The following is an 18,219-nucleotide window of genomic DNA, read 5'->3' as shown; positions in this document are numbered from 1 at the left end:
TTGCTAGGGAACGAACTTAATTGTCATTCGTTATCCACAAGGAGTCTACGCTCAGCGTCAAAATGTTTATTTCCAATTATGACAACGTACAACTTTGATCTTTCTCTTAACCTGTTATGAGTAAAATAACGAATAGTCAATTTCGAGCTGTGCGCAAATATGCTGGCAAACAGAGAACAGCAGTGAGTCCAGGTTCAGCACGAAATACGAGAGGAAACGGAGTGAACCTCACGTCATAGCGCAAATCCGGTGTGGTCTAGTGGCGCCGGCACGGTAGCTCAGCGCGCTCGGTCAGAGGGTTAGCTGCCCTCTGTAATTAAAAAAAACTGAGTTAATGGATCAACAACGAACTGGAACGGGTGTCTTTCGACGTCCTCCCAGAGCAGATACAACGAACGAAAACGAACAAAATGAGATTTAAAAAAAAAAAAAAAAAAGTGGCTAGGATACCTGGCTTTCACCCAGGAGGCCCGGGTTCGATTCCCGGTACCGGAACGGAAGTTTTTACGCACCCAACGCTCCATGTTTTGGCCTTCCAACGTTCGTTTTTCGCCCTCCTTGCGGAGCTTCAACCGAATGTAATCGGGGAAAACAGGCACATGATGCAATTACTGTCAGCACCGGGGTAAAGGGAGAGGAGGCGCTGGTCAGCTGTTGGGCTGCTACCAGCGTCAGTGGGAAGTCGGTGAAGTCGCCAGTTGCGCCAGAAGCCAGATATTACCGTAGTACGCCTACACACGCGTTCCAGTTATTCACGTTGCTTGCAGCCGCTCCATCCGCAAGAAGCGTGAGCCCGGATAGCTCAGTCGGTAGAGCATTAGGCTTTTAACCTAAGGGTCCAGGGTTCGAGTCCCTGTCCGGGCGAAGATTTTTAACGTTTCCGTAATGGCTCGTCTCGTAGCGATGGTAGCCCTGCCGTAATCAGTGCACGGAGTTCGTTTCCTGTCAAAATTCTGCGCAGACGGGTTTGATTTTTCACGATTCGAGGGACTCTTCAGTTACGAGCAGTCGTGGCCGAGTGGTTAAGGCGTCTGACTAGAAATCAGATTCCCTCTGGGAGCGTAGGTTCGAGTCCTACCGACTGCGTCCGTTTTTTCTTTTTTTGTTTAAGAAGAAGGAGCAGAAAATTTCGCAGTTTGCCTGTCGTTTTGGTACCTCGCCTCTCACAGCCGTTTATAGTGCCTGTCCTTTTGATAAGGGCGAATTCCAAGCGTCAGCTTTCGCGTCAGCCGAGCAAAGTCGGGACAAGTCGGGACATACTACAGGATGGTCTGCGTGGAGTAACGACGACAAAAACGTTAATTTAACAGCACGCGGCTCACATACTATATACGAAAAAACTAGCGTTACTTGCGGTGGCCGGGAATCGAACCCGGATCAACTGCTTGGAAGGCAACTATGCTCACCATTACACCACCACCGCACAGCCGCTCCTCGCGACGCCGCGCTGTGTCGGCTTCCCGCCCGCCAGCAGCGGCCCACGGTGATAGTAGCTGTAGGCGCTTTACGAGCTAGGAGGGTGCATCCACACGCATTCGGGTAGCGCCTCCACGCACGCTGCGTCTTTGGGCGAGACTAGTCGCCGCAGCCGCAAGGTTACTCACACGATAGTGATGAGTGGTCGTTTTAAGGCAGTGTAGTGGAGGACTCCGCGTGTGTAGCACTTTTTTCGGTTTCATCCGACGTCGCTGGGTGGCAATCCCACTTTCCCTGCAGAAAACTGCTCGGGAAGCACGGGCAGCTTGTCGAGCATCGGTGGTTCAGTGGCATGTGCCTCAGTAGTGCAGTAAGCAGCGCGTAAGTCTCATAATCTTAAGGTTTGCCGGCACGATAACTCAGCGTGTTCGGTCTGACAGTTATCTGCCCTCTGTAATAAAAGACTGAGTCAACGATGAACTTGAACGGGCGTCATCGGACGTCCGCCCCCAACAAATGCAACGAACGAAATGAGAAGAAAAAAAAAGTGGTAGAATGCTCGCTTAGCACGCGGGCGGCCCGGGTTCGATTCCCGGCCGATGTATCGTTCTGCTGTTATCGCTATAATGCTGCCGCACCGATTCCTCGCTTGAGCTCCGTCAGCCTCAGGAATGTATAGCAGGATTCGCTGTGAGAAGAACCAAACACGCAGCACGCAAGAGACCGTACTTGGACGGTCGCGTGCTATTTCTGAGCTGTAACGTCGGCCTGGCCCAACAGGCCGCTGTGTTCAGGCGCCGCAAGGGCGATGGACTGTAACCTCAGGCAGTGCTGCGTTCCGTTGAAAAAGCTGCGGCAGCAGTTTAATCTAGCAAGTCGGGAAAGCACGTGTAGCAACACAACAGATTCTTCAGAGCGCGCAAACTCTCTATCTCTAATATGCGAGACTTACCAAGTTTCCTGGAACGTTGCTCGCAACGTGCCTCGGTAGCGCAGTAGGTAGCGCGTAAGTCTCATAATCTTAAGGTCGTGAGTTCGATCCTCACCCGGGGCATTTAATTTGCTGTACATCACGGCTGAATTAACGGTGTTGCTGTTGCTAGGGAACGAACTTAATTGTCATTCGTTATCCACAAGGAGTCTACGCTCAGCGTCAAAATGTTTATTTCCAATTATGACAACGTACAACTTTGATCTTTCTCTTAACCTGTTATGAGTAAAATAACGAATAGTCAATTTCGAGCTGTGCGCAAATATGCTGGCAAACAGAGAACAGCAGTGAGTCCTGGTTCAGCACGAAATACGAGAGGAAACGGAGTGAACCTCACGTCATAGCGCAAATCCGGTGTGGTCTAGTGGCGCCGGCACGGTAGCTCAGCGCGCTCGGTCAGAGGGTTAGCTGCCCTCTGTAATTAAAAAAAACTGAGTTAATGGATCAACAACGAACTGGAACGGGTGTCTTTCGACGTCCTCCCAGAGCAGATACAACGAACGAAAACGAACAAAATGAGATTTAAAAAAAAAAAAAAAAGTGGCTAGGATACCTGGCTTTCACCCAGGAGGCCCGGGTTCGATTCCCGGTACCGGAACGGAAGTTTTTACGCACCCAACGCTCCATGTTTTGGCCTTCCAACGTTCGTTTTTCGCCCTCCTTGCGGAGCTTCAACCGAATGTAATCGGGGAAAACAGGCACATGATGCAATTACTGTCAGCACCGGGGTAAAGGGAGAGGAGGCGCTGGTCAGCTGTTGGGCTGCTACCAGCGTCAGTGGGAAGTCGGTGAAGTCGCCAGTTGCGCCAGAAGCCAGATATTACCGTAGTACGCCTACACACGCGTTCCAGTTATTCACGTTGCTTGCAGCCGCTCCATCCGCAAGAAGCGTGAGCCCGGATAGCTCAGTCGGTAGAGCATTAGGCTTTTAACCTAAGGGTCCAGGGTTCGAGTCCCTGTCCGGGCGAAGATTTTTAACGTTTCCGTAATGGCTCGTCTCGTAGCGATGGTAGCCCTGCCGTAATCAGTGCACGGAGTTCGTTTCCTGTCAAAATTCTGCGCAGACGGGTTTGATTTTTCACGATTCGAGGGACTCTTCAGTTACGAGCAGTCGTGGCCGAGTGGTTAAGGCGTCTGACTAGAAATCAGATTCCCTCTGGGAGCGTAGGTTCGAGTCCTACCGACTGCGTCCGTTTTTTCTTTTTTTGTTTAAGAAGAAGGAGCAGAAAATTTCGCAGTTTGCCTGTCGTTTTGGTACCTCGCCTCTCACAGCCGTTTATAGTGCCTGTCCTTTTGATAAGGGCGAATTCCAAGCGTCAGCTTTCGCGTCAGCCGAGCAAAGTCGGGACAAGTCGGGACATACTACAGGATGGTCTGCGTGGAGTAACGACGACAAAAACGTTAATTTAACAGCACGCGGCTCACATACTATATACGAAAAAACTAGCGTTACTTGCGGTGGCCGGGAATCGAACCCGGATCAACTGCTTGGAAGGCAACTATGCTCACCATTACACCACCACCGCACAGCCGCTCCTCGCGACGCCGCGCTGTGTCGGCTTCCCGCCCGCCAGCAGCGGCCCACGGTGATAGTAGCTGTAGGCGCTTTACGAGCTAGGAGGGTGCATCCACACGCATTCGGGTAGCGCCTCCACGCACGCTGCGTCTTTGGGCGAGACTAGTCGCCGCAGCCGCAAGGTTACTCACACGATAGTGATGAGTGGTCGTTTTAAGGCAGTGTAGTGGAGGACTCCGCGTGTGTAGCACTTTTTTCGGTTTCATCCGACGTCGCTGGGTGGCAATCCCACTTTCCCTGCAGAAAACTGCTCGGGAAGCACGGGCAGCTTGTCGAGCATCGGTGGTTCAGTGGCATGTGCCTCAGTAGTGCAGTAAGCAGCGCGTAAGTCTCATAATCTTAAGGTTTGCCGGCACGATAACTCAGCGTGTTCGGTCTGACAGTTATCTGCCCTCTGTAATAAAAGACTGAGTCAACGATGAACTTGAACGGGCGTCATCGGACGTCCGCCCCCAACAAATGCAACGAACGAAATGAGAAGAAAAAAAAAGTGGTAGAATGCTCGCTTAGCACGCGGGCGGCCCGGGTTCGATTCCCGGCCGATGTATCGTTCTGCTGTTATCGCTATAATGCTGCCGCACCGATTCCTCGCTTGAGCTCCGTCAGCCTCAGGAATGTATAGCAGGATTCGCTGTGAGAAGAACCAAACACGCAGCACGCAAGAGACCGTACTTGGACGGTCGCGTGCTATTTCTGAGCTGTAACGTCGGCCTGGCCCAACAGGCCGCTGTGTTCAGGCGCCGCAAGGGCGATGGACTGTAACCTCAGGCAGTGCTGCGTTCCGTTGAAAAAGCTGCGGCAGCAGTTTAATCTAGCAAGTCGGGAAAGCACGTGTAGCAACACAACAGATTCTTCAGAGCGCGCAAACTCTCTATCTCTAATATGCGAGACTTACCAAGTTTCCTGGAACGTTGCTCGCAACGTGCCTCGGTAGCGCAGTAGGTAGCGCGTAAGTCTCATAATCTTAAGGTCGTGAGTTCGATCCTCACCCGGGGCATTTAATTTGCTGTACATCACGGCTGAATTAACGGTGTTGCTGTTGCTAGGGAACGAACTTAATTGTCATTCGTTATCCACAAGGAGTCTACGCTCAGCGTCAAAATGTTTATTTCCAATTATGACAACGTACAACTTTGATCTTTCTCTTAACCTGTTATGAGTAAAATAACGAATAGTCAATTTCGAGCTGTGCGCAAATATGCTGGCAAACAGAGAACAGCAGTGAGTCCTGGTTCAGCACGAAATACGAGAGGAAACGGAGTGAACCTCACGTCATAGCGCAAATCCGGTGTGGTCTAGTGGCGCCGGCACGGTAGCTCAGCGCGCTCGGTCAGAGGGTTAGCTGCCCTCTGTAATTAAAAAAAACTGAGTTAATGGATCAACAACGAACTGGAACGGGTGTCTTTCGACGTCCTCCCAGAGCAGATACAACGAACGAAAACGAACAAAATGAGATTTAAAAAAAAAAAAAAAAAGTGGCTAGGATACCTGGCTTTCACCCAGGAGGCCCGGGTTCGATTCCCGGTACCGGAACGGAAGTTTTTACGCACCCAACGCTCCATGTTTTGGCCTTCCAACGTTCGTTTTTCGCCCTCCTTGCGGAGCTTCAACCGAATGTAATCGGGGAAAACAGGCACATGATGCAATTACTGTCAGCACCGGGGTAAAGGGAGAGGAGGCGCTGGTCAGCTGTTGGGCTGCTACCAGCGTCAGTGGGAAGTCGGTGAAGTCGCCAGTTGCGCCAGAAGCCAGATATTACCGTAGTACGCCTACACACGCGTTCCAGTTATTCACGTTGCTTGCAGCCGCTCCATCCGCAAGAAGCGTGAGCCCGGATAGCTCAGTCGGTAGAGCATTAGGCTTTTAACCTAAGGGTCCAGGGTTCGAGTCCCTGTCCGGGCGAAGATTTTTAACGTTTCCGTAATGGCTCGTCTCGTAGCGATGGTAGCCCTGCCGTAATCAGTGCACGGAGTTCGTTTCCTGTCAAAATTCTGCGCAGACGGGTTTGATTTTTCACGATTCGAGGGACTCTTCAGTTACGAGCAGTCGTGGCCGAGTGGTTAAGGCGTCTGACTAGAAATCAGATTCCCTCTGGGAGCGTAGGTTCGAGTCCTACCGACTGCGTCCGTTTTTTCTTTTTTTGTTTAAGAAGAAGGAGCAGAAAATTTCGCAGTTTGCCTGTCGTTTTGGTACCTCGCCTCTCACAGCCGTTTATAGTGCCTGTCCTTTTGATAAGGGCGAATTCCAAGCGTCAGCTTTCGCGTCAGCCGAGCAAAGTCGGGACAAGTCGGGACATACTACAGGATGGTCTGCGTGGAGTAACGACGACAAAAACGTTAATTTAACAGCACGCGGCTCACATACTATATACGAAAAAACTAGCGTTACTTGCGGTGGCCGGGAATCGAACCCGGATCAACTGCTTGGAAGGCAACTATGCTCACCATTACACCACCACCGCACAGCCGCTCCTCGCGACGCCGCGCTGTGTCGGCTTCCCGCCCGCCAGCAGCGGCCCACGGTGATAGTAGCTGTAGGCGCTTTACGAGCTAGGAGGGTGCATCCACACGCATTCGGGTAGCGCCTCCACGCACGCTGCGTCTTTGGGCGAGACTAGTCGCCGCAGCCGCAAGGTTACTCACACGATAGTGATGAGTGGTCGTTTTAAGGCAGTGTAGTGGAGGACTCCGCGTGTGTAGCACTTTTTTCGGTTTCATCCGACGTCGCTGGGTGGCAATCCCACTTTCCCTGCAGAAAACTGCTCGGGAAGCACGGGCAGCTTGTCGAGCATCGGTGGTTAAGTGGCATGTGCCTCAGTAGTGCAGTAAGCAGCGCGTAAGTCTCATAATCTTAAGGTTTGCCGGCACGATAACTCAGCGTGTTCGGTCTGACAGTTATCTGCCCTCTGTAATAAAAGACTGAGTCAACGATGAACTTGAACGGGCGTCATCGGACGTCCGCCCCCAACAAATGCAACGAACGAAATGAGAAGAAAAAAAAAGTGGTAGAATGCTCGCTTAGCACGCGGGCGGCCCGGGTTCGATTCCCGGCCGATGTATCGTTCTGCTGTTATCGCTATAATGCTGCCGCACCGATTCCTCGCTTGAGCTCCGTCAGCCTCAGGAATGTATAGCAGGATTCGCTGTGAGAAGAACCAAACACGCAGCACGCAAGAGACCGTACTTGGACGGTCGCGTGCTATTTCTGAGCTGTAACGTCGGCCTGGCCCAACAGGCCGCTGTGTTCAGGCGCCGCAAGGGCGATGGACTGTAACCTCAGGCAGTGCTGCGTTCCGTTGAAAAAGCTGCGGCAGCAGTTTAATCTAGCAAGTCGGGAAAGCACGTGTAGCAACACAACAGATTCTTCAGAGCGCGCAAACTCTCTATCTCTAATATGCGAGACTTACCAAGTTTCCTGGAACGTTGCTCGCAACGTGCCTCGGTAGCGCAGTAGGTAGCGCGTAAGTCTCATAATCTTAAGGTCGTGAGTTCGATCCTCACCCGGGGCATTTAATTTGCTGTACATCACGGCTGAATTAACGGTGTTGCTGTTGCTAGGGAACGAACTTAATTGTCATTCGTTATCCACAAGGAGTCTACGCTCAGCGTCAAAATGTTTATTTCCAATTATGACAACGTACAACTTTGATCTTTCTCTTAACCTGTTATGAGTAAAATAACGAATAGTCAATTTCGAGCTGTGCGCAAATATGCTGGCAAACAGAGAACAGCAGTGAGTCCAGGTTCAGCACGAAATACGAGAGGAAACGGAGTGAACCTCACGTCATAGCGCAAATCCGGTGTGGTCTAGTGGCGCCGGCACGGTAGCTCAGCGCGCTCGGTCAGAGGGTTAGCTGCCCTCTGTAATTAAAAAAAAACTGAGTTAATGGATCAACAACGAACTGGAACGGGTGTCTTTCGACGTCCTCCCAGAGCAGATACAACGAACGAAAACGAACAAAATGAGATTTAAAAAAAAAAAAAAAAGTGGCTAGGATACCTGGCTTTCACCCAGGAGGCCCGGGTTCGATTCCCGGTACCGGAACGGAAGTTTTTACGCACCCAACGCTCCATGTTTTGGCCTTCCAACGTTCGTTTTTCGCCCTCCTTGCGGAGCTTCAACCGAATGTAATCGGGGAAAACAGGCACATGATGCAATTACTGTCAGCACCGGGGTAAAGGGAGAGGAGGCGCTGGTCAGCTGTTGGGCTGCTACCAGCGTCAGTGGGAAGTCGGTGAAGTCGCCAGTTGCGCCAGAAGCCAGATATTACCGTAGTACGCCTACACACGCGTTCCAGTTATTCACGTTGCTTGCAGCCGCTCCATCCGCAAGAAGCGTGAGCCCGGATAGCTCAGTCGGTAGAGCATTAGGCTTTTAACCTAAGGGTCCAGGGTTCGAGTCCCTGTCCGGGCGAAGATTTTTAACGTTTCCGTAATGGCTCGTCTCGTAGCGATGGTAGCCCTGCCGTAATCAGTGCACGGAGTTCGTTTCCTGTCAAAATTCTGCGCAGACGGGTTTGATTTTTCACGATTCGAGGGACTCTTCAGTTACGAGCAGTCGTGGCCGAGTGGTTAAGGCGTCTGACTAGAAATCAGATTCCCTCTGGGAGCGTAGGTTCGAGTCCTACCGACTGCGTCCGTTTTTTCTTTTTTTGTTTAAGAAGAAGGAGCAGAAAATTTCGCAGTTTGCCTGTCGTTTTGGTACCTCGCCTCTCACAGCCGTTTATAGTGCCTGTCCTTTTGATAAGGGCGAATTCCAAGCGTCAGCTTTCGCGTCAGCCGAGCAAAGTCGGGACAAGTCGGGACATACTACAGGATGGTCTGCGTGGAGTAACGACGACAAAAACGTTAATTTAACAGCACGCGGCTCACATACTATATACGAAAAAACTAGCGTTACTTGCGGTGGCCGGGAATCGAACCCGGATCAACTGCTTGGAAGGCAACTATGCTCACCATTACACCACCACCGCACAGCCGCTCCTCGCGACGCCGCGCTGTGTCGGCTTCCCGCCCGCCAGCAGCGGCCCACGGTGATAGTAGCTGTAGGCGCTTTACGAGCTAGGAGGGTGCATCCACACGCATTCGGGTAGCGCCTCCACGCACGCTGCGTCTTTGGGCGAGACTAGTCGCCGCAGCCGCAAGGTTACTCACACGATAGTGATGAGTGGTCGTTTTAAGGCAGTGTAGTGGAGGACTCCGCGTGTGTAGCACTTTTTTCGGTTTCATCCGACGTCGCTGGGTGGCAATCCCACTTTCCCTGCAGAAAACTGCTCGGGAAGCACGGGCAGCTTGTCGAGCATCGGTGGTTCAGTGGCATGTGCCTCAGTAGTGCAGTAAGCAGCGCGTAAGTCTCATAATCTTAAGGTTTGCCGGCACGATAACTCAGCGTGTTCGGTCTGACAGTTATCTGCCCTCTGTAATAAAAGACTGAGTCAACGATGAACTTGAACGGGCGTCATCGGACGTCCGCCCCCAACAAATGCAACGAACGAAATGAGAAGAAAAAAAAAGTGGTAGAATGCTCGCTTAGCACGCGGGCGGCCCGGGTTCGATTCCCGGCCGATGTATCGTTCTGCTGTTATCGCTATAATGCTGCCGCACCGATTCCTCGCTTGAGCTCCGTCAGCCTCAGGAATGTATAGCAGGATTCGCTGTGAGAAGAACCAAACACGCAGCACGCAAGAGACCGTACTTGGACGGTCGCGTGCTATTTCTGAGCTGTAACGTCGGCCTGGCCCAACAGGCCGCTGTGTTCAGGCGCCGCAAGGGCGATGGACTGTAACCTCAGGCAGTGCTGCGTTCCGTTGAAAAAGCTGCGGCAGCAGTTTAATCTAGCAAGTCGGGAAAGCACGTGTAGCAACACAACAGATTCTTCAGAGCGCGCAAACTCTCTATCTCTAATATGCGAGACTTACCAAGTTTCCTGGAACGTTGCTCGCAACGTGCCTCGGTAGCGCAGTAGGTAGCGCGTAAGTCTCATAATCTTAAGGTCGTGAGTTCGATCCTCACCCGGGGCATTTAATTTGCTGTACATCACGGCTGAATTAACGGTGTTGCTGTTGCTAGGGAACGAACTTAATTGTCATTCGTTATCCACAAGGAGTCTACGCTCAGCGTCAAAATGTTTATTTCCAATTATGACAACGTACAACTTTGATCTTTCTCTTAACCTGTTATGAGTAAAATAACGAATAGTCAATTTCGAGCTGTGCGCAAATATGCTGGCAAACAGAGAACAGCAGTGAGTCCAGGTTCAGCACGAAATACGAGAGGAAACGGAGTGAACCTCACGTCATAGCGCAAATCCGGTGTGGTCTAGTGGCGCCGGCACGGTAGCTCAGCGCGCTCGGTCAGAGGGTTAGCTGCCCTCTGTAATTAAAAAAAACTGAGTTAATGGATCAACAACGAACTGGAACGGGTGTCTTTCGACGTCCTCCCAGAGCAGATACAACGAACGAAAACGAACAAAATGAGATTTAAAAAAAAAAAAAAAAAGTGGCTAGGATACCTGGCTTTCACCCAGGAGGCCCGGGTTCGATTCCCGGTACCGGAACGGAAGTTTTTACGCACCCAACGCTCCATGTTTTGGCCTTCCAACGTTCGTTTTTCGCCCTCCTTGCGGAGCTTCAACCGAATGTAATCGGGGAAAACAGGCACATGATGCAATTACTGTCAGCACCGGGGTAAAGGGAGAGGAGGCGCTGGTCAGCTGTTGGGCTGCTACCAGCGTCAGTGGGAAGTCGGTGAAGTCGCCAGTTGCGCCAGAAGCCAGATATTACCGTAGTACGCCTACACACGCGTTCCAGTTATTCACGTTGCTTGCAGCCGCTCCATCCGCAAGAAGCGTGAGCCCGGATAGCTCAGTCGGTAGAGCATTAGGCTTTTAACCTAAGGGTCCAGGGTTCGAGTCCCTGTCCGGGCGAAGATTTTTAACGTTTCCGTAATGGCTCGTCTCGTAGCGATGGTAGCCCTGCCGTAATCAGTGCACGGAGTTCGTTTCCTGTCAAAATTCTGCGCAGACGGGTTTGATTTTTCACGATTCGAGGGACTCTTCAGTTACGAGCAGTCGTGGCCGAGTGGTTAAGGCGTCTGACTAGAAATCAGATTCCCTCTGGGAGCGTAGGTTCGAGTCCTACCGACTGCGTCCGTTTTTTCTTTTTTTGTTTAAGAAGAAGGAGCAGAAAATTTCGCAGTTTGCCTGTCGTTTTGGTACCTCGCCTCTCACAGCCGTTTATAGTGCCTGTCCTTTTGATAAGGGCGAATTCCAAGCGTCAGCTTTCGCGTCAGCCGAGCAAAGTCGGGACAAGTCGGGACATACTACAGGATGGTCTGCGTGGAGTAACGACGACAAAAACGTTAATTTAACAGCACGCGGCTCACATACTATATACGAAAAAACTAGCGTTACTTGCGGTGGCCGGGAATCGAACCCGGATCAACTGCTTGGAAGGCAACTATGCTCACCATTACACCACCACCGCACAGCCGCTCCTCGCGACGCCGCGCTGTGTCGGCTTCCCGCCCGCCAGCAGCGGCCCACGGTGATAGTAGCTGTAGGCGCTTTACGAGCTAGGAGGGTGCATCCACACGCATTCGGGTAGCGCCTCCACGCACGCTGCGTCTTTGGGCGAGACTAGTCGCCGCAGCCGCAAGGTTACTCACACGATAGTGATGAGTGGTCGTTTTAAGGCAGTGTAGTGGAGGACTCCGCGTGTGTAGCACTTTTTTCGGTTTCATCCGACGTCGCTGGGTGGCAATCCCACTTTCCCTGCAGAAAACTGCTCGGGAAGCACGGGCAGCTTGTCGAGCATCGGTGGTTCAGTGGCATGTGCCTCAGTAGTGCAGTAAGCAGCGCGTAAGTCTCATAATCTTAAGGTTTGCCGGCACGATAACTCAGCGTGTTCGGTCTGACAGTTATCTGCCCTCTGTAATAAAAGACTGAGTCAACGATGAACTTGAACGGGCGTCATCGGACGTCCGCCCCCAACAAATGCAACGAACGAAATGAGAAGAAAAAAAAAGTGGTAGAATGCTCGCTTAGCACGCGGGCGGCCCGGGTTCGATTCCCGGCCGATGTATCGTTCTGCTGTTATCGCTATAATGCTGCCGCACCGATTCCTCGCTTGAGCTCCGTCAGCCTCAGGAATGTATAGCAGGATTCGCTGTGAGAAGAACCAAACACGCAGCACGCAAGAGACCGTACTTGGACGGTCGCGTGCTATTTCTGAGCTGTAACGTCGGCCTGGCCCAACAGGCCGCTGTGTTCAGGCGCCGCAAGGGCGATGGACTGTAACCTCAGGCAGTGCTGCGTTCCGTTGAAAAAGCTGCGGCAGCAGTTTAATCTAGCAAGTCGGGAAAGCACGTGTAGCAACACAACAGATTCTTCAGAGCGCGCAAACTCTCTATCTCTAATATGCGAGACTTACCAAGTTTCCTGGAACGTTGCTCGCAACGTGCCTCGGTAGCGCAGTAGGTAGCGCGTAAGTCTCATAATCTTAAGGTCGTGAGTTCGATCCTCACCCGGGGCATTTAATTTGCTGTACATCACGGCTGAATTAACGGTGTTGCTGTTGCTAGGGAACGAACTTAATTGTCATTCGTTATCCACAAGGAGTCTACGCTCAGCGTCAAAATGTTTATTTCCAATTATGACAACGTACAACTTTGATCTTTCTCTTAACCTGTTATGAGTAAAATAACGAATAGTCAATTTCGAGCTGTGCGCAAATATGCTGGCAAACAGAGAACAGCAGTGAGTCCAGGTTCAGCACGAAATACGAGAGGAAACGGAGTGAACCTCACGTCATAGCGCAAATCCGGTGTGGTCTAGTGGCGCCGGCACGGTAGCTCAGCGCGCTCGGTCAGAGGGTTAGCTGCCCTCTGTAATTAAAAAAAACTGAGTTAATGGATCAACAACGAACTGGAACGGGTGTCTTTCGACGTCCTCCCAGAGCAGATACAACGAACGAAAACGAACAAAATGAGATTTAAAAAAAAAAAAAAAAAGTGGCTAGGATACCTGGCTTTCACCCAGGAGGCCCGGGTTCGATTCCCGGTACCGGAACGGAAGTTTTTACGCACCCAACGCTCCATGTTTTGGCCTTCCAACGTTCGTTTTTCGCCCTCCTTGCGGAGCTTCAACCGAATGTAATCGGGGAAAACAGGCACATGATGCAATTACTGTCAGCACCGGGGTAAAGGGAGAGGAGGCGCTGGTCAGCTGTTGGGCTGCTACCAGCGTCAGTGGGAAGTCGGTGAAGTCGCCAGTTGCGCCAGAAGCCAGATATTACCGTAGTACGCCTACACACGCGTTCCAGTTATTCACGTTGCTTGCAGCCGCTCCATCCGCAAGAAGCGTGAGCCCGGATAGCTCAGTCGGTAGAGCATTAGGCTTTTAACCTAAGGGTCCAGGGTTCGAGTCCCTGTCCGGGCGAAGATTTTTAACGTTTCCGTAATGGCTCGTCTCGTAGCGATGGTAGCCCTGCCGTAATCAGTGCACGGAGTTCGTTTCCTGTCAAAATTCTGCGCAGACGGGTTTGATTTTTCACGATTCGAGGGACTCTTCAGTTACGAGCAGTCGTGGCCGAGTGGTTAAGGCGTCTGACTAGAAATCAGATTCCCTCTGGGAGCGTAGGTTCGAGTCCTACCGACTGCGTCCGTTTTTTCTTTTTTTGTTTAAGAAGAAGGAGCAGAAAATTTCGCAGTTTGCCTGTCGTTTTGGTACCTCGCCTCTCACAGCCGTTTATAGTGCCTGTCCTTTTGATAAGGGCGAATTCCAAGCGTCAGCTTTCGCGTCAGCCGAGCAAAGTCGGGACAAGTCGGGACATACTACAGGATGGTCTGCGTGGAGTAACGACGACAAAAACGTTAATTTAACAGCACGCGGCTCACATACTATATACGAAAAAACTAGCGTTACTTGCGGTGGCCGGGAATCGAACCCGGATCAACTGCTTGGAAGGCAACTATGCTCACCATTACACCACCACCGCACAGCCGCTCCTCGCGACGCCGCGCTGTGTCGGCTTCCCGCCCGCCAGCAGCGGCCCACGGTGATAGTAGCTGTAGGCGCTTTACGAGCTAGGAGGGTGCATCCACACGCATTCGGGTAGCGCCTCCACGCACGCTGCGTCTTTGGGCGAGACTAGTCGCCGCAGCCGCAAGGTTACTCACACGATAGTGATGAGTGGTCGTTTTAAGGCAGTGTAGTGGAGGACTCCGCGTGTGTAGCACTTTTTTCGGTTTCATCCGACGTCGCTGGGTGGCAATCCCACTTTCCCTGCAGAAAACTGCTCGGGAAGCACGGGCAGCTTGTCGAGCATCGGTGGTTCAGTGGCATGTGCCTCAGTAGTGCAGTAAGCAGCGCGTAAGTCTCATAATCTTAAGGTTTGCCGGCACGATAACTCAGCGTGTTCGGTCTGACAGTTATCTGCCCTCTGTAATAAAAGACTGAGTCAACGATGAACTTGAACGGGCGTCATCGGACGTCCGCCCCCAACAAATGCAACGAACGAAATGAGAAGAAAAAAAAAGTGGTAGAATGCTCGCTTAGCACGCGGGCGGCCCGGGTTCGATTCCCGGCCGATGTATCGTTCTGCTGTTATCGCTATAATGCTGCCGCACCGATTCCTCGCTTGAGCTCCGTCAGCCTCAGGAATGTATAGCAGGATTCGCTGTGAGAAGAACCAAACACGCAGCACGCAAGAGACCGTACTTGGACGGTCGCGTGCTATTTCTGAGCTGTAACGTCGGCCTGGCCCAACAGGCCGCTGTGTTCAGGCGCCGCAAGGGCGATGGACTGTAACCTCAGGCAGTGCTGCGTTCCGTTGAAAAAGCTGCGGCAGCAGTTTAATCTAGCAAGTCGGGAAAGCACGTGTAGCAACACAACAGATTCTTCAGAGCGCGCAAACTCTCTATCTCTAATATGCGAGACTTACCAAGTTTCCTGGAACGTTGCTCGCAACGTGCCTCGGTAGCGCAGTAGGTAGCGCGTAAGTCTCATAATCTTAAGGTCGTGAGTTCGATCCTCACCCGGGGCATTTAATTTGCTGTACATCACGGCTGAATTAACGGTGTTGCTGTTGCTAGGGAACGAACTTAATTGTCATTCGTTATCCACAAGGAGTCTACGCTCAGCGTCAAAATGTTTATTTCCAATTATGACAACGTACAACTTTGATCTTTCTCTTAACCTGTTATGAGTAAAATAACGAATAGTCAATTTCGAGCTGTGCGCAAATATGCTGGCAAACAGAGAACAGCAGTGAGTCCAGGTTCAGCACGAAATACGAGAGGAAACGGAGTGAACCTCACGTCATAGCGCAAATCCGGTGTGGTCTAGTGGCGCCGGCACGGTAGCTCAGCGCGCTCGGTCAGAGGGTTAGCTGCCCTCTGTAATTAAAAAAAACTGAGTTAATGGATCAACAACGAACTGGAACGGGTGTCTTTCGACGTCCTCCCAGAGCAGATACAACGAACGAAAACGAACAAAATGAGATTTAAAAAAAAAAAAAAAAAGTGGCTAGGATACCTGGCTTTCACCCAGGAGGCCCGGGTTCGATTCCCGGTACCGGAACGGAAGTTTTTACGCACCCAACGCTCCATGTTTTGGCCTTCCAACGTTCGTTTTTCGCCCTCCTTGCGGAGCTTCAACCGAATGTAATCGGGGAAAACAGGCACATGATGCAATTACTGTCAGCACCGGGGTAAAGGGAGAGGAGGCGCTGGTCAGCTGTTGGGCTGCTACCAGCGTCAGTGGGAAGTCGGTGAAGTCGCCAGTTGCGCCAGAAGCCAGATATTACCGTAGTACGCCTACACACGCGTTCCAGTTATTCACGTTGCTTGCAGCCGCTCCATCCGCAAGAAGCGTGAGCCCGGATAGCTCAGTCGGTAGAGCATTAGGCTTTTAACCTAAGGGTCCAGGGTTCGAGTCCCTGTCCGGGCGAAGATTTTTAACGTTTCCGTAATGGCTCGTCTCGTAGCGATGGTAGCCCTGCCGTAATCAGTGCACGGAGTTCGTTTCCTGTCAAAATTCTGCGCAGACGGGTTTGATTTTTCACGATTCGAGGGACTCTTCAGTTACGAGCAGTCGTGGCCGAGTGGTTAAGGCGTCTGACTAGAAATCAGATTCCCTCTGGGAGCGTAGGTTCGAGTCCTACCGACTGCGTCCGTTTTTTCTTTTTTTGTTTAAGAAGAAGGAGCAGAAAATTTCGCAGTTTGCCTGTCGTTTTGGTACCTCGCCTCTCACAGCCGTTTATAGTGCCTGTCCTTTTGATAAGGGCGAATTCCAAGCGTCAGCTTTCGCGTCAGCCGAGCAAAGTCGGGACAAGTCGGGACATACTACAGGATGGTCTGCGTGGAGTAACGACGACAAAACGTTAATTTAACAGCACGCGGCTCACATACTATATACGAAAAAACTAGCGTTACTTGCGGTGGCCGGGAATCGAACCCGGATCAACTGCTTGGAAGGCAACTATGCTCACCATTACACCACCACCGCACAGCCGCTCCTCGCGACGCCGCGCTGTGTCGGCTTCCCGCCCGCCAGCAGCGGCCCACGGTGATAGTAGCTGTAGGCGCTTTACGAGCTAGGAGGGTGCATCCACACGCATTCGGGTAGCGCCTCCACGCACGCTGCGTCTTTGGGCGAGACTAGTCGCCGCAGCCGCAAGGTTACTCACACGATAGTGATGAGTGGTCGTTTTAAGGCAGTGTAGTGGAGGACTCCGCGTGTGTAGCACTTTTTTCGGTTTCATCCGACGTCGCTGGGTGGCAATCCCACTTTCCCTGCAGAAAACTGCTCGGGAAGCACGGGCAGCTTGTCGAGCATCGGTGGTTCAGTGGCATGTGCCTCAGTAGTGCAGTAAGCAGCGCGTAAGTCTCATAATCTTAAGGTTTGCCGGCACGATAACTCAGCGTGTTCGGTCTGACAGTTATCTGCCCTCTGTAATAAAAGACTGAGTCAACGATGAACTTGAACGGGCGTCATCGGACGTCCGCCCCCAACAAATGCAACGAACGAAATGAGAAGAAAAAAAAAGTGGTAGAATGCTCGCTTAGCACGCGGGCGGCCCGGGTTCGATTCCCGGCCGATGTATCGTTCTGCTGTTATCGCTATAATGCTGCCGCACCGATTCCTCGCTTGAGCTCCGTCAGCCTCAGGAATGTATAGCAGGATTCGCTGTGAGAAGAACCAAACACGCAGCACGCAAGAGACCGTACTTGGACGGTCGCGTGCTATTTCTGAGCTGTAACGTCGGCCTGGCCCAACAGGCCGCTGTGTTCAGGCGCCGCAAGGGCGATGGACTGTAACCTCAGGCAGTGCTGCGTTCCGTTGAAAAAGCTGCGGCAGCAGTTTAATCTAGCAAGTCGGGAAAGCACGTGTAGCAACACAACAGATTCTTCAGAGCGCGCAAACTCTCTATCTCTAATATGCGAGACTTACCAAGTTTCCTGGAACGTTGCTCGCAACGTGCCTCGGTAGCGCAGTAGGTAGCGCGTAAGTCTCATAATCTTAAGGTCGTGAGTTCGATCCTCACCCGGGGCATTTAATTTGCTGTACATCACGGCTGAATTAACGGTGTTGCTGTTGCTAGGGAACGAACTTAATTGTCATTCGTTATCCACAAGGAGTCTACGCTCAGCGTCAAAATGTTTATTTCCAATTATGACAACGTACAACTTTGATCTTTCTCTTAACCTGTTATGAGTAAAATAACGAATAGTCAATTTCGAGCTGTGCGCAAATATGCTGGCAAACAGAGAACAGCAGTGAGTCCAGGTTCAGCACGAAATACGAGAGGAAACGGAGTGAACCTCACGTCATAGCGCAAATCCGGTGTGGTCTAGTGGCGCCGGCACGGTAGCTCAGCGCGCTCGGTCAGAGGGTTAGCTGCCCTCTGTAATTAAAAAAAACTGAGTTAATGGATCAACAACGAACTGGAACGGGTGTCTTTCGACGTCCTCCCAGAGCAGATACAACGAACGAAAACGAACAAAATGAGATTTAAAAAAAAAAAAAAAAGTGGCTAGGATACCTGGCTTTCACCCAGGAGGCCCGGGTTCGATTCCCGGTACCGGAACGGAAGTTTTTACGCACCCAACGCTCCATGTTTTGGCCTTCCAACGTTCGTTTTTCGCCCTCCTTGCGGAGCTTCAACCGAATGTAATCGGGGAAAACAGGCACATGATGCAATTACTGTCAGCACCGGGGTAAAGGGAGAGGAGGCGCT

General features: G+C 51.6%; 28 non-coding genes across 28 annotated transcripts; 21 read left to right on the top strand and 7 right to left on the bottom strand.

Moving 5' to 3' along the window:
- The first annotated feature begins 791 nt into the window (after positions 1 to 791).
- On the top strand, positions 792 to 864 carry Trnak-uuu (transfer RNA lysine (anticodon UUU)). The gene has a single exon. It is a non-coding gene; the product is annotated as a tRNA-Lys (tRNA).
- Positions 865 to 1,004: 140 nt separating this feature from the next.
- Trnas-aga (transfer RNA serine (anticodon AGA)) lies at positions 1,005 to 1,086 on the top strand. The gene has a single exon. It is a non-coding gene; the product is annotated as a tRNA-Ser (tRNA).
- A 265-nt stretch (positions 1,087 to 1,351) lies between these two features.
- Trnag-ucc (transfer RNA glycine (anticodon UCC)) lies at positions 1,352 to 1,423 on the bottom strand. Its single transcript has one exon. It is a non-coding gene; the product is annotated as a tRNA-Gly (tRNA).
- A 974-nt stretch (positions 1,424 to 2,397) lies between these two features.
- Trnam-cau (transfer RNA methionine (anticodon CAU)) lies at positions 2,398 to 2,470 on the top strand. The gene has a single exon. It is a non-coding gene; the product is annotated as a tRNA-Met (tRNA).
- An 831-nt stretch (positions 2,471 to 3,301) lies between these two features.
- Positions 3,302 to 3,374, top strand: Trnak-uuu (transfer RNA lysine (anticodon UUU)). Its single transcript has one exon. It is a non-coding gene; the product is annotated as a tRNA-Lys (tRNA).
- A 140-nt stretch (positions 3,375 to 3,514) lies between these two features.
- Trnas-aga (transfer RNA serine (anticodon AGA)) lies at positions 3,515 to 3,596 on the top strand. The gene has a single exon. It is a non-coding gene; the product is annotated as a tRNA-Ser (tRNA).
- A 265-nt stretch (positions 3,597 to 3,861) lies between these two features.
- Positions 3,862 to 3,933, bottom strand: Trnag-ucc (transfer RNA glycine (anticodon UCC)). Its single transcript has one exon. It is a non-coding gene; the product is annotated as a tRNA-Gly (tRNA).
- A 974-nt stretch (positions 3,934 to 4,907) lies between these two features.
- Trnam-cau (transfer RNA methionine (anticodon CAU)) lies at positions 4,908 to 4,980 on the top strand. The gene has a single exon. It is a non-coding gene; the product is annotated as a tRNA-Met (tRNA).
- An 832-nt stretch (positions 4,981 to 5,812) lies between these two features.
- Positions 5,813 to 5,885, top strand: Trnak-uuu (transfer RNA lysine (anticodon UUU)). The gene has a single exon. It is a non-coding gene; the product is annotated as a tRNA-Lys (tRNA).
- A 140-nt stretch (positions 5,886 to 6,025) lies between these two features.
- Positions 6,026 to 6,107, top strand: Trnas-aga (transfer RNA serine (anticodon AGA)). The gene has a single exon. It is a non-coding gene; the product is annotated as a tRNA-Ser (tRNA).
- A 265-nt stretch (positions 6,108 to 6,372) lies between these two features.
- Positions 6,373 to 6,444, bottom strand: Trnag-ucc (transfer RNA glycine (anticodon UCC)). Its single transcript has one exon. It is a non-coding gene; the product is annotated as a tRNA-Gly (tRNA).
- A 974-nt stretch (positions 6,445 to 7,418) lies between these two features.
- Trnam-cau (transfer RNA methionine (anticodon CAU)) lies at positions 7,419 to 7,491 on the top strand. Its single transcript has one exon. It is a non-coding gene; the product is annotated as a tRNA-Met (tRNA).
- Positions 7,492 to 8,323: 832 nt separating this feature from the next.
- Trnak-uuu (transfer RNA lysine (anticodon UUU)) lies at positions 8,324 to 8,396 on the top strand. Its single transcript has one exon. It is a non-coding gene; the product is annotated as a tRNA-Lys (tRNA).
- Positions 8,397 to 8,536: 140 nt separating this feature from the next.
- Trnas-aga (transfer RNA serine (anticodon AGA)) lies at positions 8,537 to 8,618 on the top strand. The gene has a single exon. It is a non-coding gene; the product is annotated as a tRNA-Ser (tRNA).
- Positions 8,619 to 8,883: 265 nt separating this feature from the next.
- On the bottom strand, positions 8,884 to 8,955 carry Trnag-ucc (transfer RNA glycine (anticodon UCC)). The gene has a single exon. It is a non-coding gene; the product is annotated as a tRNA-Gly (tRNA).
- Positions 8,956 to 9,929: 974 nt separating this feature from the next.
- Trnam-cau (transfer RNA methionine (anticodon CAU)) lies at positions 9,930 to 10,002 on the top strand. Its single transcript has one exon. It is a non-coding gene; the product is annotated as a tRNA-Met (tRNA).
- An 832-nt stretch (positions 10,003 to 10,834) lies between these two features.
- Positions 10,835 to 10,907, top strand: Trnak-uuu (transfer RNA lysine (anticodon UUU)). Its single transcript has one exon. It is a non-coding gene; the product is annotated as a tRNA-Lys (tRNA).
- Positions 10,908 to 11,047: 140 nt separating this feature from the next.
- Trnas-aga (transfer RNA serine (anticodon AGA)) lies at positions 11,048 to 11,129 on the top strand. Its single transcript has one exon. It is a non-coding gene; the product is annotated as a tRNA-Ser (tRNA).
- A 265-nt stretch (positions 11,130 to 11,394) lies between these two features.
- Trnag-ucc (transfer RNA glycine (anticodon UCC)) lies at positions 11,395 to 11,466 on the bottom strand. The gene has a single exon. It is a non-coding gene; the product is annotated as a tRNA-Gly (tRNA).
- Positions 11,467 to 12,440: 974 nt separating this feature from the next.
- On the top strand, positions 12,441 to 12,513 carry Trnam-cau (transfer RNA methionine (anticodon CAU)). Its single transcript has one exon. It is a non-coding gene; the product is annotated as a tRNA-Met (tRNA).
- Positions 12,514 to 13,345: 832 nt separating this feature from the next.
- On the top strand, positions 13,346 to 13,418 carry Trnak-uuu (transfer RNA lysine (anticodon UUU)). The gene has a single exon. It is a non-coding gene; the product is annotated as a tRNA-Lys (tRNA).
- A 140-nt stretch (positions 13,419 to 13,558) lies between these two features.
- Trnas-aga (transfer RNA serine (anticodon AGA)) lies at positions 13,559 to 13,640 on the top strand. Its single transcript has one exon. It is a non-coding gene; the product is annotated as a tRNA-Ser (tRNA).
- Positions 13,641 to 13,905: 265 nt separating this feature from the next.
- Positions 13,906 to 13,977, bottom strand: Trnag-ucc (transfer RNA glycine (anticodon UCC)). The gene has a single exon. It is a non-coding gene; the product is annotated as a tRNA-Gly (tRNA).
- Positions 13,978 to 14,951: 974 nt separating this feature from the next.
- Trnam-cau (transfer RNA methionine (anticodon CAU)) lies at positions 14,952 to 15,024 on the top strand. The gene has a single exon. It is a non-coding gene; the product is annotated as a tRNA-Met (tRNA).
- Positions 15,025 to 15,856: 832 nt separating this feature from the next.
- Positions 15,857 to 15,929, top strand: Trnak-uuu (transfer RNA lysine (anticodon UUU)). The gene has a single exon. It is a non-coding gene; the product is annotated as a tRNA-Lys (tRNA).
- A 140-nt stretch (positions 15,930 to 16,069) lies between these two features.
- Trnas-aga (transfer RNA serine (anticodon AGA)) lies at positions 16,070 to 16,151 on the top strand. The gene has a single exon. It is a non-coding gene; the product is annotated as a tRNA-Ser (tRNA).
- Positions 16,152 to 16,415: 264 nt separating this feature from the next.
- Trnag-ucc (transfer RNA glycine (anticodon UCC)) lies at positions 16,416 to 16,487 on the bottom strand. Its single transcript has one exon. It is a non-coding gene; the product is annotated as a tRNA-Gly (tRNA).
- Positions 16,488 to 17,461: 974 nt separating this feature from the next.
- Trnam-cau (transfer RNA methionine (anticodon CAU)) lies at positions 17,462 to 17,534 on the top strand. The gene has a single exon. It is a non-coding gene; the product is annotated as a tRNA-Met (tRNA).
- Positions 17,535 to 18,219: the final 685 nt, after the last annotated feature.

Source organism: Schistocerca nitens, unplaced genomic scaffold (genome assembly GCF_023898315.1).
Source record: "Schistocerca nitens isolate TAMUIC-IGC-003100 unplaced genomic scaffold, iqSchNite1.1 HiC_scaffold_377, whole genome shotgun sequence".
NCBI lineage: Eukaryota > Metazoa > Arthropoda > Insecta > Orthoptera > Acrididae > Schistocerca > Schistocerca nitens.
The sequence above is the reverse complement of the archived record's forward strand: the minus strand, read 5'-3'. Positions and strand labels throughout refer to the sequence as shown.